This window comes from Camelus ferus, chromosome 18 (genome assembly GCF_009834535.1).
Source record: "Camelus ferus isolate YT-003-E chromosome 18, BCGSAC_Cfer_1.0, whole genome shotgun sequence".
Taxonomy (NCBI): domain Eukaryota; kingdom Metazoa; phylum Chordata; class Mammalia; order Artiodactyla; family Camelidae; genus Camelus; species Camelus ferus.
Genome location: NC_045713.1, coordinates 16,346,737 through 16,364,079, shown reverse-complemented (window position 1 = coordinate 16,364,079; position 17,343 = coordinate 16,346,737). Strand labels below are relative to the sequence as shown.

At 44.9% G+C, this 17,343-nt stretch overlaps 1 pseudogene; it reads right to left on the bottom strand.

The window, feature by feature from the left end:
* Positions 1 to 4,420: 4,420 nt before the first annotated feature.
* Positions 4,421 to 9,646, bottom strand: LOC102515548 (annotated as a pseudogene).
* Between the last annotated feature and the right edge of the window lie 7,697 nt (positions 9,647 to 17,343).

The window sequence follows — 17,343 nt, the reverse complement described above, 5'->3', positions numbered from 1 at the left end:
AGCTGCATTTCTTTACACTAACAGTGAATTAGCAGGAAAAGAAAGTAAAGAAACAATCACTTTTAAAATCATGTCCAAAACAATAAAATACTGACCAAGGAGTAAATCTGACCAAGGAGGTGAAAAACTTACACATGGAGAACTATAAAACATTGATTAAGGAAAATAAAGATGACTTAAGGAAATGGAAAGATATCCCATGCTCTTGGACTAGAAGAATCAGTATTGTTAAAATGGCCATACTGCCCAAAGCAATCTACAGATTTAATGCAATCCCTGTCAAGTTATCCATGACATTTTTCACAGAACTAGAACAAATAATCCTAAAATTTATATGGAATCATAAAGGACCTAGAATTGCCAAAGCAATACTGGAGAAAAAGAACGAAGCTGAAGGAATAACCCTCCCAGACTTCAGACAATACTACAGAGCTATATAGTAATCAAAACTGTGTGGCACTGGCATAAAAACAGACATAAGGACCAATGGAACACAACAGAGCCCAGAAATAAACACACAGATCTACAGTAAATTAATCTCCGACAAAGAAGGCAAGACTATAAAATGGAGAAAAGACAGTCTCTTCAGCAAGTCGTGTTGGAAAAACTGGACAACAGCATGTAAATCAATGAAGTTAGAACACTCCCTCATACTACACACAAAAATAAACTCAAAATGGCTTAAAGAATTAAATGTAAGACAAGACACAGTAAACCTCCTAAAAGAAAACATAGGCAAAACATTCTCTGACGTGAATCTTAGCAATGTTCTCCTAGGGCAGTCTACGAAGGCAATAGAAATAAAAGCAAAAATTAACAAATAGAACCTATAATTAGACTTAATAGCTTTTGCACAGCAAAGGAAACCATAAGTAAAGAAAAACGACAACCTGCAGAATGGAGAAAATACTTGCAAATGATGTGACAATAAAGGTTTAATCCCCAGAATATATAAACAGCTTATATAACTTAATAAGAACAACAACAAAACCAATCCAAAAATGGGCAGAAGACCTAAGCAAGCAATTCTCCAATGAGGACATACAAATGGCCAATAGGTATATGAAAAAATGCTCAATATCACTAATTATCAGAGAAATTCAAATCAAAACTACAGTGAGGTATAACCTCACACCAGTCAGAATGGGCATTATTCAAAAGCCCATGAACAATAAATGCTGGAGAGGGTATGAAGAAAAGGGAACCCTCACACACTGCTGGTAGGAATGTAGTTTGGTGCAGCCATTATGGAAAACAGTATGGAGAGTCCTCAAAAAATTAAAAATAGACTTACCATATGATCCAGCAATCCCACTCTTGGGCATATATTTGAAGGGAATTCTAATTAGAAAAGATACATGTATCCCACTGTTCATAGCAGCACTATATACAATAGCCAAGACATGGAAGCAATCTAAATGTCCATCAACAGACAACTGGATAAAGAAGTTGTAGTATATTTATACAATGGAATACTACTCCGCCATAAAAAAGAACAAAATAATGCCATTTGCAACAACATATACGGACATGGAGATCATCATTCTAAGTGAAGTAAACTAGAAAAAGAAAAATACCATGATATCTCTCATATGTGGAATCTTAAACAAAAAGAAGAGGACACTAATAAATTCACCTACAAATCAGAAACAGACTCGCAGACCTAGTATACAGTCTTACCGTTACTGGGAGAAAGGGATTGGGAAGGGATAAATTTAGGAGTTTTACATTTGCAAATGTTAACAACTATATATAAAAATAGATTAAAAAAACAAAATTATTTGTATAGCACAGGGAACTATATTCGGTATCTTCTAATAACCATCAATGAAAAAGAATATGTAAATGAACATATGTATGTATATCCATGGCTGGGACGTTGTGCTGTACACCAGAAACTGACACATTGTAACTGATTATACTTCAATAAACATTTTTTTAAAAAGAACTCAGACACAAAACAGAAAAAAAAATACCTGGGAAAACACATCAGTGGGGGGAAAAAAAGAAATACAACAACAAACTTAAAACAAATAAATGGCATAAGTACATACCTATAATAATTATTTTTAAATTTGTTTAAATTTATTCTTATTAAAGTCTAGTTAATTTATAATGTGTTAGTTTCAGGTATACAGCAAAGTGATTCAGATGTGTTTACATATATATAGGTATATATACATTTGCTTTTTCACATTCTTTTCTGTTATAGGTTATTACAGAATATTGAATATAGTTCTCTGTGCCATATACTAGAACCTTGTTTTTTATTGATTTAATATATAGTAGTGTGTATATGTTAATCCCAAACTCCTAATTTATCCTTCCCCCACCCTTGCTTTCCCCTTTGGTAACCGTAAGTTTGTTTTCTATGTCTATAAGTCTATTTATATTTTGTTAATAAGTTCATTAGCATTTTTCAAGATTCTACATTTAAGTGATATCATATGATATTTACCTTTCTCTGACTTAGTTCACTTAATATGATAATCTATACGTCCATCCATGTTGCTGCAAATGGCATTATTTCATTCTTCTTTATGGCTGAGTAATATTCCATGGTATAAATAGACCACATCTTCTTTATCCATTCATTTGTCAATGAACATTTCGTTTACTTCCATGTCTTGGCTATTGTAAATAGTGCTGCAATGACCATGGGGTGCACGTTATTTTTTCAAATAAGAGTTTTCTCTGGATATATGCCCAGGAGTGGGATTGCAGGCTCATATGATAACTCTAGCTTTATTTTTTTTACTTCTCCATACTGTTCTTCATAGTGGCTGCACGAATTTACATAGAACCAACAGTGAAGGAGGGTTCCATTTTCCTCATACCCTCTCTAGCATTTATTTATAGATTTTTGAATGATGGCCATTCTGACCGGTGTGAGGTGATACCTCATTGTAGTTTCAACTGGCATTTCTGTAAAAATTAGCATCACTGAGTATCTCTTCATGTACCTGTTAGCCATCTAAATGCCTTCTTTGGAGGAAGGTCTATTTAGGTCTTCTGCCCATTTTTTTGATTGGGTTGTTTGGGGTTTTTTGGTATTAAGCTGCATGAGCTGGTTGTATATTTTTCAAGATTAAGCTCTTATCAGTTGCATCATTTGCAAATATTTTTCTCCCAACCTGTGTTGTCTTTCTTTTTTTTTTTTTCCTCCTGTAGATGTTTATTCTACTTCAAGGAACAAAGTTCCGAAGTCCATGTTTTAATGTACAGTGATATAATACTCTGCAATATAAAATACAATTTACAGAAATTTCTGTCAGGTAAACCTAAAGAAACACACATGATTTTTACATTTGTCATATTTAAATTAGAAAAGTTTGTTTTATATGTTAAAAAAAACCTTCACATCACGTCACATGTTGGGACCTGACACCACTTTAATGCAATTTAACCTACTGACTCTGGTCTATAACCAATCATCCCAAATGGGTAAGTTCTCTCTGTTCTCATATCGTAAAACATTTGTGTCAGAAAGTGAAAATCTGTAGTGATATACAATGGAATAGACTCTGAGGAACAAATGAAATTCTCTAATTTTACATTTGCAAAAGTAAGTTTATAAAAATATAAAAAAAAATTACCAAAGTGTCTTTGTACAGTCAAATAAATCAGGTTTTCTCTACTTCACACTTAAGTACTCGGAAAATACAGTGTACTGTATTTCACAGCGAAAAGCTTTCTAGTTTGTAGTTCTTGAGCCAATATCACTATTTTCCATTTCGTCCTTTATACAAGTATTGTTCGATTTTGATGGCAAGTTTATAACCTGGTAACAGTTTGGAGCTAGTGCACTTTACCTGGGATACAGAAAGAAATGCTCAGATGGTAAAGTTCAACAAACAATACTTTCCTGATTATTCAGATCAAAGAAACCCACCTCCCCCTTTAAAGTACACTTAATTGGTTTATTTTCTCTTTAGGGTGGTAAAATTTAAACCTTTTTAAAATAAACTGTTTTTAAAATTTAACAACTTCTACTCAGATGTTGCTTTTAATCATGTTTTTGAAAAAATGTGTAAGATGATATACATGATCTTGTGTTAGCTCACAGGGAAAAAGAATATGAAAATGAATATATGTATGTTCATGTATGACTGAAAAATTGTGCTCCACACCAGAAATTGACACAGCATTGTAAACCAACTATAACTCAATTAAAAAAAACTGAGCTTTTGCTCGGAAACGTGTTTTGTTCCCTGGCTGAATTTGTAATTCAAATTTCTTTATGACAAGAGAAAGACTTACCTGTAAGTTCTGCGTTTCTCAACCTCCCAGATATGAGCTAACACCCAACATGGCTCTCTCACAGCCAGGCGCACACACGCAGCGACGCCCGCCGCCAGGAGACTGACAAAGCCTCCGGAAACAGAAACACTGGCAAGACGTCAGGAAAGGTATGGCTCTGGGAGTTCCCTTAAAGCTCAAGTCCTAAAAGCTCAACTTCCCTTAAAATTTACAAGTCAAGAACAGGAAAATGAATATATGTATATTCATGTATGGCTGAGGAATTCTGCTGTACACCAGAAATTGACACTCATTGTAAACTGACTATAACGCAATTAAAAAAAATGTAAACAATTTACGAGTCAAGTTACTAGAAAAGATAACTTTAGAATCTGAGAAAGCAATATGCTTTTGTAGATAACTCATTTCAGTAATTTTTAATGGAAATGTTGAGTTCTTGGTGTGTTTTTTTTAAAGCATCAGAATTGGAAAGGTGTGAAATTTTGTGAGAAGCCATTATACACAAAATGAGTCATTTCTGGAGTCCAGAACATTCTATTCAGCCTGAGTTCAGAGCTCTTTCCAAGACCCCCTGTTGAACCCGCTTGTGAGCCCGGATCTCGAGCCCACGGCCCTAGGTCTGGGCGTCCAGGCCTCAGCCTTGAGGCCCCGGGGGACGCTGCTGGCTCCAGCTGTGGTCCCTTCGCCGCCGCGCTCCCGCTCACAGGCCTGGTCGCGGTCGCGGTCCATGCTGCGGGACCTCTCCCGGTCGCGCCTGCGGTCGTGGTCTCGGTTGTAGCTCCGCTCGCGACCCGAGTCCCACTCGCGGCCGGCATCCTTGTCCTGGTGTCGATCCCAATCGCGGCCGCGGTCTCGGTTCTAGCTCCGCTCGTGACCCGAGTCCCACTCGCGGCCGGCATCCTTGTCGCGGTGTCGTCCCCAAATCGCGGCCGCGGTCTCGGTTCTAGCTCCGTCCCACTCGCGGCCGCGGTCCCAGTCCCGCTCCTGCTCCAGGTTCCGCCCGCTCCCGCCCCCAGCATTCCCGAGCTCGCGCTCCTGCCTGCGGTCCCCGAGGGCTGGGCCCCGACGACTGTCCGGCGGCGGTGCCTCAGGCTCCTCCAAGGGCTTCTCCTTGGGCCCGGCCTCGAGCCGCTCCCTTGGCCGCCCTTCGAATGCCTGGTTCCGGTACTCGTGGGCCTTGCCCTCGCGAAAGTCGCGGGAGCCCACTGCCCCTCGGCCTCCAGAGAGCAGGGCGGGGGGCGGCCCGGCCTCGTCCCACCTGTTCTTCCTGCGCTGGCGGGGGTGGGGCGGAGGGGGCGGGGGTGCTTGGCTGGGTGGCTCCGGCAGCCAGCAGGCTCCGGCTTCACGCGGGGCGGGGACGGGGGGGGGGGTGGCCCTGGATGTGGAAATGACGGGGCGCCGGCTCACTCTTCTCAGGAAAAGGGGTGGACCCCGAAACTGCAGGGGGTGCCGGTGCCCTCTGTTTTGCAAATCTGAGCAGTGAATTGACTCTGCTTTTCAAACTGAGGAGGCTGCATTCCCCTGGGTACCGGCATGAAATTTGGTGCTTGGCCTCTAGACCCTTCAAACCAGTTGGGGTGGGGACCCTGGGCAGTTTCAAACTGGCTCGAATGTGGCCCTCTTGGGCCCACAAAGTGGAGGGGGATGGTCCTCCCTGGCCTCCGAACTGAGAGGGAGGAGGGCCTCCCCCGGGGTCTTTTAAACTGAGACAGCAGAGGCCTTCTTTGGAGTCCAAACTGGAAAGAGGCCATAGCCCTGTTTCCCACCACCTGGGCTTGTTTCAGGCCTTCAAACTGAGCAGGAGGGCCTGCGGCCTCGGCCTCGCTATACGGGGGTCTTGGAATTCCCTTTCCTCGCTCTGGGGGGCTGTTTGTGTTCTTCCAGTGTTGGTGGTGGTGCTCCTCTGGGCACGCAAGATGAGAGAGGGAGGGGCCCCTGGTGTCAGCTTAGGGAGGCGGCCCGTGTGACCCAGAGAACAAGGAAGGGATGGGCCCCTTTTGTGGCCTGAAGGTGGCCAGCGGGGCCCTCCTCTTGGCCCGTCCTTACTGGAAATTATATTCTCTTCCCGGAAACGGAAGGGCTGGCCCTCGTGGTCCTGGGAAGCCAGAGCCGCACAGGCCTGCCATCCTGAAAGGGCGCGTGGTGCGGGTCCCGTTGGCCCTGGAACTGGGCCGGAGGCGGCCCTCCTGTCTGGGCGGGTGGGGGGAACGCGCCGGCCTGCTCGCCAGGCCTGGGTTGTGGCTCTCTGTCTCCCTCAGTGTCAGCTGCTGGGAGGTCACTTTTTGCAGCAAGCAGCGTTTCTTGGATCCTTGTACTGAGAGGAGCCAAGGGGCCTTTCCTGATCCCTTCCCGGCGGGGGTGGGGGGGGCGGGGGAGGCTGGAGGGAGGCGCTCCGGGGAGTGCGCGGCAGCACCTCGCAGGCCGGCGGCGGGCGTCACGCTCTGGGCGGGCTGCTGGCCCGGGCTGTCTGAGCGCTCGCGCGTGGGCGGCTGGGCCTCCCCGCCAGGAGCCCACCGGGGACGGGCTGACTCTGGCTCCTTCTGGGCCAGCCCGGCCCCTCTGGGCCCTTCTCCGGCTGGCGGGGTGGCGGGGGGCTCTGGGGCGGCTTCGCTCTTGCTCTCGCTGCTCTCCGGGGCCAACCGTCAGGCCTGCCGAGGGCCCTGACTGCTGCGCCCGGGCGTTGTCGGGCCGGCCCCTGGCTGGTGGAGGGGGCGCGGCCGGCCGGCCCACAGGCTGCTGCTCCTGCGGAAACAGCTGGGCCCAGGGCAGCGACGCCTTTGGGGGTGACGACATGAGGGCCTCCGACAGGGAGAAGTGGCCCTCTGCTAACTGAGAGCTGCCCCCTGCTCCTGCACTTGTCTCTTCTGCCCCTCGACCTGCTTGTTGAGTTCCCCTGTCATCTTCTCCTTCTCAGCCATGGAGGGGGCAGAAATGCTGGTGGCGAAGCCGGTGGGCTTCCCCATGCCCGAGCCGTGCTTGTCCGCACACATTCTGTTGGGCACACCGTGGATGGTCACTTCAGCTTCTGCTAAAATCGTCTGGTCCTCTGGGTCATAGGCCACCTCCTCCCGCTCTGCCAACTCAGAGGCCTTTTCCGCGTCCTGCCTTCCCCCCCAGTCACCCAGCTGAGTGTGGAAGGCTCTCAGGGGACCGTACCCTCCCTCGGGGTCATATGGTCTGTCATCTTCCTCTTCCTCTAGACCTTGTCTTTTGAGAACTGACCAAACTGCTGGACGATGGGTGGCAGCTCACTGTCGGCCTTGGCCCTGGAGTCTTGGTGGGAGGCCGGGGCGGACTCTGCATCCTCCTTGCTGGGGGTGGGGGTGGCCTGACAGCTTCTTCCCAGAGAGTCTGCAGGATATGTTCCAAGGGCGACGCTGTTTTTGAAGTAGAGGACTGCGACAGAGGAAGTGACTGAGGTGACTCTTGCTGAGGCAGGTGATGCTGTCACGGAGTTTGTGGCTCCTGGTTTGAAAGACAACAGTGGTTTTAACACCGAAGACCTAATACTTCTGGAAGAGCGAGGAGACCCCGAGGGTGTGCTGACAGCCGTGTCCCCAGAGCACAGCTGATACTTGGGGAGTTTCTTTTCAGACAACAGGGCCTTGGGCACCTTGGGATAGATGGGAGTGTCTGTTTCTTCTTCAGTCTGAGGTCTCCTGTCCGATTCTCCAGTATCTGAAGGACATTTGATTTTGTTGACAGATTACTAACCCAAGGATTTTGATTGGACATGGTGACTCAAGACCTGGTCCCTCAAAGGGCAAGAGTTTGGATGGAATGGAGTCAAAGGGTGCTTAGCAGGATTGGGTAGAGGTCCTTGACATGCCTGCTATTGTTAGCGACCACGCCAGCCAAAGTGGCCACGGCTGCTAAGACAGGAGGAGAGGGACAGAGGCCACCTCCTCCTCCGTCGCAGGGTGAAAGCAGATCAGGCCCAGCTCCTTAGACACAGAAGATCTGAGTTTGCCAACATAATTCCAAATGGCCCTTGGGGCGATTTTCATTTTGTTCATGGTTTCCTTTACTGTGCAAAAGCCTTTCAGTTTATTAGGTTCCATGTATTTATTTTTATTTTCATTACTCTAGGAGATGGACCCAAAAGGAGGGAGACTGAAAGACCTAGTAGTAAAACTAGAAAGGTTAAAAGACCTAGTATGGAGGTTAAAAGACAAAAGTAGTAAAATCACCTCTATCCACAATAAGCAGTTAAGGAATACACAAAACAATTAGCTGTAAAGTATATTTAAAATAGTAATTGTGAGGAGAGGAGAGTACAAATGCAAGGTATTTAAAATTATTTAAATTATAAGATGGACCTAACTGCCATGTGTAGGGCATTCCATCCAAAAGCAGCAGATTACACATTCTTTTCAAGTGCACGTGGCACATTCTCCAAAATAGATCACATGCTTGACCCCCAAATCAAGCCTTGGTGAATTTTAGAAAACTGAAATCAAATCAAGCATCTACTCTGACCACAATGCTATGAGGCTAGAAATCAATTGCAAGGGGAAAAAAATGTGAAAAGCACAAACACGTGGGGTTTAATAATACACTACTAAACAACCAATGGATTACTGAATAAATCAAAGAGGAAATTTTAAAAAATACTTGAGACAAATGAGAGCAAAAACACAAGGATCCAAAAACCTATGGAATGCAGCAAATCAGTCCTAAGTGAGAAGTTTATGGCAATGCAAGCTTACCTCAGGAATCAATAATCACTTTAAATGTCAATTAACTAAATGCTACAATCAAAAGATATAGGGTGGCTGACTGGATAAGAAAATGAGATCTATCTATATGCTTCTTATAAGAGACTCACTTCTTCGTAGTCAAGGGGCGGCAGGGAGCCCCATCCATGAGCTTCCCCTGTGGGGCCATCAGCGCTTTGCGCAAGCTCCCATTTCTGAGGCCCAGGTGTCTGTGCTGGAGCCTTGGGGGTCCCGAGCACGCCCCGGGCCCGGCTGTCGCTCTGACTCACTGAGGGCCGGAGGTTGGGTGCGGGGCGGCAGGGCCAGAGCAAGGCAGCAGCAGCCCCGGGTACCCTGCGTACTGGCTTGTTTTCCGGGCACCGCCGACAGTTGTTGGATGCGATTTTAAAAGCTATTGTTTCTTTCCCTTCCTTTCCTTTCCTGATACTTCATCATTAGTGTAGAGACATGTAACTGATTTCTGCATGTTAATCACGTATCCCGACGGATGCCCACTCCATTCCCGGGACCGGCAGGGGGTGGGGCTCAAACTAACTGAGCCTGAGGAGGTCGCCAGGCTCTGGGGCGTCCAGAAGAACCGGCCCGCCGCGAATTACGGCAAACTGGGCCGCTCGCTCTGACACTGCTACGAGGAAGGCGTCCTGCAGAAGGGGGCTGGCCAGCGTCATGTGTACAGCTCTGTGCACGAGCCTGGAGGCCCTCTTCTCTCTGGCCTTCCCGGACAATCAGCGTCCAGCTCTCAAGGCAGAGCTTGACTGGTTGGTCAGTGAGGGGGACACAGTCCCTTTGTCCCACTTGGACTAGAGCCCCGCCTACCTCCCAGAGCTGGCTGGCCCTGCCCCGCCCTCGGGGTGGCTACTCTTACTAGCACCTGGCAGTTGCTCCCCTGCCACTGGTGAGTGCTGCCCTGTGTACACAGAGGTGAATTTGGTGTTGGGGAAACGCCCACTCTGAAACCCACAGATGTCTTTGGAGCAGGTCCCCTCTAGCCCATTGGTCACGCCAGCCCAGACTCTGAGCTTCTCCCCAGGGTGGAGGGGATGGCAAAGTGGAGACACTGTGAATACAGAGGTGGAGTCTTGGAAACTCCTCCGGGGTCCACCTCTGGCCTCTCCCTAAGTCCTGCTTAGAGGCCGAAGCCCCACTCCCCCTCCCTGTCACAGAGAACAAGAGTTTGCTCTGTTCTGGGGGTCAGAGAAGGAGCCTCCCCACTTCATCCAGCATCATTCATGATTCAAAGTTATTACTCAGAATCAGTAAGAACAGACCCGTGGGCTGGTACTTTGCCAGACACAGACAGTGGGCAGGGCCCTTCAATCCTGACTGGTGCACTGCTTATTTTAAGGGTAAAGCTGTTCGATATAAAACAGCCTGAGACGTCAGGTTCTTCTTTGGCAAAATGAAGTCCTGAACTACATCGTCCAGAAGGTTTTTTTTTTAATCTTAGCTTTTTTTTTTTTCTGGTTTAAGAACCAAATCATATTTCCTATGATGTGTACAGTCATGTAGAAAAAAATAAACAAACAACAAAAAACAGCTTCAACGCAGAACAGATAACTAGCACGCACCTACTACCACATTTTCCAGAAAATTTTATTGTTTTCCAAGGTTTGTGGGGCACTGTTAACAGCAAATACCATCATTTTCTACAGGAGGTGTCCACGGAAACCAAGCAGTAAATACCAGTGTGTCATGAAGCCAGGGAAAACACACAGTCATGGGAGGGGAGCAAATGGACCAATGGAGCCCCCTCACGCGCCTCTGACCAGGCTGCCCCAGGCTGGGAGAAGCTGCAAGCCCCCCAGGGGAGGCGAAGCCCCCTCCCCTCCGCCTAACTGTGCTCCTTTCACAAAGCTCTCCCAAGTGCCGACGGGTAAACGTGGAGACAGACCCATAGCTCTGCAGACAGCAGTGTGGGCCATCAGGACCAAACCCTTTCTCTCTCTCACATGCCGTGTAGCCAAGTCATTCCTTGGACAACAAAAGCACATTCTGGAACTCATTTGCCATGCATGTCACCTGCCTCTTTATTTACTTGATGGAGGTACTGGGGGTTGAACCCAGGGATCATGCCCAGGACCTTGAGCCCGCTGAGCACACGCTTTACCGCTGAGCTCCCCACCCTGACTCTTCTGCTAAGAAATATATTCTCATCCCGCATCAGATACACCAGTCAGAGGGGCTCCAGGAAGTGACAGTAGGATGGAATCAGGCATAAAGAAGATGCTTAATTAATGGAAGTTTTTATCATCTAATGAAAATTCTATCCTTTTTTTTATTTAATGAAAATTCTATCCATTTTCTAGACTTTCTAGTTTTTCACTCACCTTTGTTGTTGAACTCATAGAAATGGAATTTTACTGTGATCTTGTTTGCTTTTTCTGTCTTTTCCTCAGTGATCGCTATATAGAAACATGCATATATGTGTGTGCATATGCCCCCACACACATGTGAATACACATATATACCTTTGTGTATTTAGGGTATAAATATTTACCGTATAGGTAGGATAGTTAAAATTCTGCTTATACCACTTTCCTTTTTATGAAATGAAATAAAAGTTCACATGTATTTACTTTAAGGATGTTTGGTATCAATCTACATAATTAACCTCTTGGAATACCATAAAAACAATTTTTAAAATGTAAACTCCAGAAACTCAATTACGTAAAGATGGGATAAACTTTTTTTAAGTTTACTTAGCAATTTTGAAACCATCGATCTTTGAATTTTTCCAGGGTCACCACTTTTATTTCCAGTGACTAAAGATTTATGGGATCTGTGGGATGATCCCTTCTTCACAACCTGATTACAGAATGAGGCCAAAGGCAAAAAAAAAAAAAAATAATAATAATAATAAAAAAAAAAACCAGAGAAGACTGTCATTTCTCAGGAAACTAAACAGAAATCTTCAGATTCAAGGAAACATTTCAGATTGCTGGGTGGTTGGGTCAGTCTGGTAAGTCCTGCAAAGTTGATGACTTCATATTTTGCAGCATGAAAAGGGAAAGAAATCCTGGGCTCCTCACCCATGTGGCTGCACCCACCGCCCTGGGCACCACTCCTGAGGCCGGGCGGCTGAGGTCCCCCGTTTGTTGTCTTCTCCTCATCTCACTTTTAAAATGTTCCCCTTGCTCTGTATTTCTTTCCTCATCCTGGTAAAATGACCCCCTCCAGGGGCTCCAATGACCAGGACTCCTACCCAAGCCCTTAGGAGGTTCCTGGGCTCCCAGAAGACTCTGCCCTTCTCAGCAGTTTCAAATGTATCATTCACTGTGGTTCTGCATTTCTTTTTAAAAATTGTTTTAGTTTTAACTTTATTTTTTGTTAGTTTGCATGCTTTTTTAAAAGTTTTTTATAGATTTATTCTGTTTTTATTTTATTTATTTTTTGAAGGGGGAGGTCACTAGTTTATTTATTTACTTATTTATTTAATGGAGGTATTGGGGACTGAGCCCTGGACCTCGTGCATGCTAGGCACACAGTCTACCAGTGAGCTATACCCTCCCCACCCGTTTCCTCTTTTGCTCCAATGTTTTCTCTTAGATTTCTCACCCTGTGACAGAAGGGGCAGAATAGCTTTTTTCCCCCTTAATTTCTTTGGTTTTCTTTTTTTATTGAAATATAGTTGATTTACAGGGATATATTAATTTCCAGCATACAGCATAGTGATTCATTTATACATATACATGTATTCCTTTTCATATTCTTTTTCATTATGGGTTATTACAGATATTGAATGTAGTTCCCTGTGCTATACAGTATAAACTTGTTTACCTATTTTACTTACAGTAGTGTGTATCTGCAAATCCCAAACTCCCAATTTATCCCTCCACTCACCCCGACTTCCATGCATATATTCAGAGATTTTTATCTACCTACTTATTCCAGTAAGCCTCAGTTTCCTCTCTGAAAATGTCAAGAATCAATCATGCATTTCACTTCTTAATTGTATTCATCTTAAAGAAGAAAATCATATAAATTAGGTAAGGACCAGATCCTGTGCTAGTGTGAAAAACCTCCTATTCATATGACTTTGGAAATTTAATAGAACCAAATAGAATAGTTTCAGATAGTTCAGAAACTTATCTGAAAAGCTGTGGTAATCACCCCACATATAGGCAAAACTGATGTCTGACAAGTAGGCACTTAGAGCAATTTATGTTCCCTGGTTTCAATGACAGCTGTTGATATTTTCATTTATTTAGAATTTTAAATATAAAGAAATACGAGAATTTAAAATATAAAGAAATTACCCATGAAATGTCTTTGTAATACTGTATTAGCATAAGACGCGAGCTTAGAACATAAGCTCTTGGAAGGCAGGGGCTGCATTTCTATTCTTTTTTCCTTTTTTTTTTTTTTTTTCAGTCTCCAAGTCCCTGGCCTCTGGTATGTGACACTAAGGCAGGAACACTGACCCATTCATTCCATTGGGTTGACATGAGAACTGAAGTCCTTCAAACTACACGAGAAAGTGAGAGTTGAAGGCAATGTGCATCCTCTCCCTGCCCCCACCCTCTGCAAACTGTAGGGATATCATGACACGGACAACTTTCCAGTCCGCCTGTGGGCCTTTGGGCACCTGAGTAATTGTGGGTTACTCAGGGCTTAAGTCATCTGTGGACCTAACCCGGGAGACACTGCACATTTCACCAGATAGCGAATATGGTCACCTCTTTCAGAGCAGCAATCCAGCAATAATATTCCTGTCATAGGCCAAGAATGCATTTTATATCTCCAAGTTATGACTAACGGGTTCCAAGCACATGTGGTGGAATGTTTCACTGGATACACTTAAAACCTGCCTAATGACTCCTCTAAAACAATGGGTCCTGCGCTCAGTGATTTAAAAGTTGATTGATGCCGCCTCCATGTTGCCAGAAGTATTTGCTCCACCACTTCACTTGGCACAATTCCACGTATCCTCCAGATTCCAGCTGAATAGGATCTTCTCAGACTGTCTGTGAGTCCCACAGGCAAAAAGGCGCAAGCTTTTCCAGCATGTCTGCACCATACCCATTACAATTTTCAGTTATATCTTTTGCATGCCTACCCCCTTACTATTCAGTGCTTTATGGAGGCCAGGGCTCCATCTAATAATCTTTTTATTCCCACTATTTCCCATGGCATTTAGTTCATGCATAGTAAGAACTAAATGACTGTTGAGTGATGGATGGCTGAATGGGTGGGCGGGTGGATGGATGATGGGTGGGTGGGTGGATGGGTAAGTGGGTGGACGGATGGGTGGGTGGATGGATGGATGGATGGGTAGGTGGGTGGGTGGATAACTGGGTGAGTGAGTTTACAGATACATATATGCTAACATACATATTTCTATACAAATATATGCAGACAGAGTAAGTAACCAAATAGTCATGATTCTACATGTGGTCTTGCAATAATCCTATATAACTAATATTTATACTCTTGAAAGTTTTTTCCTCTTCTTTCTCTGATTCTGGCTATTCACATTACTACAAGCATGACTGACTTTCTCAAAAATAACTGCGAGTGGCTTTTAAAAAATGAGGACACTGGACTTTGAATTCTTCAGAGTAATAAATTAGACGCTATTTTTTTAGAAATTCATTATGATGTGAATCATCCTTCATTTTCTCACATGCTAACCGTTACCACAGTGAGCACTCTGATCTGCCGTAGACACTTGGCACACTAGCTTAATACTGGTTATGCAACTCGCTGTGTTTGAATTCTGTGGTTAAGGAATCTCACTATTTCATTTTGAAATCTGTCTCCAAGTTAGGAGACATACTTATATATCTCAGCCTCAGGAGTGGTCACTGGACTGAATAAAGGACTGTAAAGCAGTATTCGCATATTCTCCAGTAAATCTCCAGCCTTATTTTTACTATCAATCATTCTCTTTGACTAAACAGTTTACCTCTCTCAAGGAAGTAACGAGCAGAACTGTAGCTAAGGCTTTCTAGCTCTCCCCACCTGCTTTGTTAAACTGGAGATTAATGAGTTATGAAGTGGTCTCTGACTAGTCCTCCCTTATCACACCCAGCCTGGCCCATAAGTTGTGAGTGCAAATACTGTTGTTCATTTCCAAAGATGTCAGTCTATTTCCTCTCTTCATACTGAAACCCCATGATTTCAGGCCCTCATTAACATAACCCAGAGGATTCCAGCCGCCACCGGGACTCCACAATCTTTCTCCGCCTCCTGCGACGCCTCACTTCTCTACACGTTGTGAGACTAGCCTTCATTTATCAGCCACTTTGTGATGACGCACTGGTCCCCACATCACATACACCACATACAAAACCGCCAATTGTTATTTATTTGCCTCTTTGTCAGATCAGAACCTTGGACAATTACATTTTTCATTTAAATTTAACACATTTCATTCTGGTTTACAGGTTGTTATTTGGAGAGTTCTGCTCACATAATACCTGTCATCCAGAAGCTGCTCACTATTCAATGTCTAATTCACACCAGATTTGGGATCATCAGCTAAAGGCCACCTTCCAGTGGTGAGTTCGTGAAGGGAAATACCAACTTTTGGCGTCTCCTGGACTTGTGACCCTCCACCAGGCAGTTCATTTCTGTTCAGACTCCTACACTTTGCAAATCTAGCCTATTCTTCACAATTCAGCAGTTAATTTCTTATTGTCTTGTTTCTTTCAAGCGCCCCTGGGTCCAGCTACCATGGATGTTCCCTGAAGGCAGGGATGATGTCGATGCTTCTGCCCTGTCCCTGAGGCCTCCTTACGCTTAGTGGCCTTCCCTCAGCTCATACTTAATCTCTGATCCAAGGAGGGGAAACGCACATCGCCCACTGCAGCACAGTAAGCCAGAGCCCAAGTAAGTAAACTAGAACCTTGCACTGACCGTAAAGACTTGATGGCAATAAATTCCTATCGTTAGCCAAAGGTTTGGGGAGGGACGATGTGTTATAAGCCAGTTACTCCCTAGTCATCAAAATCATCAGAGAGGCAGTAAATTGGTCACGTGATCATGGCCACGCTACGAGGTGTTGTTTTTATTCAGTTTTATGATGAACAGGAAAGACAGATAATGATGTTTTTCTTGCTGAGGAAATAACATAACAGCCAGTAGAGTCAGGGGTAACTCTGCTCTTATATCATGCTTCACCTCTGAGCCAAGGTAGGAGGACCATCTCTACCCTTTACCAGCTCTGTCTGTTTGGACAATTTTCACGTCCTCTTTCAGCCTGTGTCCTCTTTTGTAAAATAGGGACAATCTCTACCAAGAAGAGTGGCTGAAAGAGCTCATGTGACTGACTAACCCAGGTCAGGGCTTCCCAAACAGACACTCAGTAGGTGGTAGCAGCGGTCACATGGCTGCTACCTGCCAGGGTTCTCTGCCCTAGCCCCGTGACATGGACATTGGGAGAGGAGTGCCCTTTGCAGACAGCCTGCAGCATCCAGACCATCTTGCTCCCACCCTCTCTTTCTTCTCTCTTCCTTTCTCTTTTTCCTTCTTTCCTTTCTTTGCAGGCTGCATGGAAAACTCTGAATAAGTTTTCAAATCTTCTTTCTTGGCTCTTAAGAAATTCCCCCTTTTCAAGCTCTTGAGAGAAATAAACAAGCCTCCAAATTTTGCTGAGCCTAAAAGAAGAGCAGCACCACGTGGGGACTGAGGTACCACTCTTAGAGTCCTGTGTTTGGAAGTTCTTAATCTAAGTGGTGGGTAAACTGTGATTAGAGAGTTTGGGGCCAGCATTCCCTAGCATCACATACGGGCCAGGTCTCATTGCCACCGAGATTAACCCCGACACCTCAGCACAAACAGCCTACCACAATCCCATGAAACACTGTTAGAAGCAGTAAATTAGGACTGGTTCCATTTACACAAATATTTTGATATCATGAACCAGCTTGCTTATTCAAACAGACAGGCTGAGATGGGGCGCCGCAGAAAGAAAAGTCAAGAACTGCATGATGTCTTTGAGGTTAAAGCGTGGGGTTTCTCCTGAGAAAGGAGGAGGGGTAAGTCAGAGGCCATCTGGGGAACAACCTGCAGCTCTTGGCAGACTGGGAGTACAGGGTCCTTGAGCTTTGAAAATTTGCTTATTTTCCCACATGCTTGAAGGAGCTCTGAGGAATAACTCGGGAGGGGGATTGGATCTTTGAGCAATGAAGCGTCAAAGTGTCCTGTGTGTAATGGGGAAGTTCTGTACTATGACCTCTCCACAGCACATTCAACCAAAGCTGTTGGTTCAGTCACATTTAGGGATCTGTCCTGGGCTTAAGTCATACAGTTAAGGGCTTGAGAATGACAAAAGATGTAACTAAGCACCTGATAGATTCCTAAGCAGTGACATTTCTGTCCCATTAAACTTAATTTAAAGGAAGGTGATTTTTTTTTTTGATTG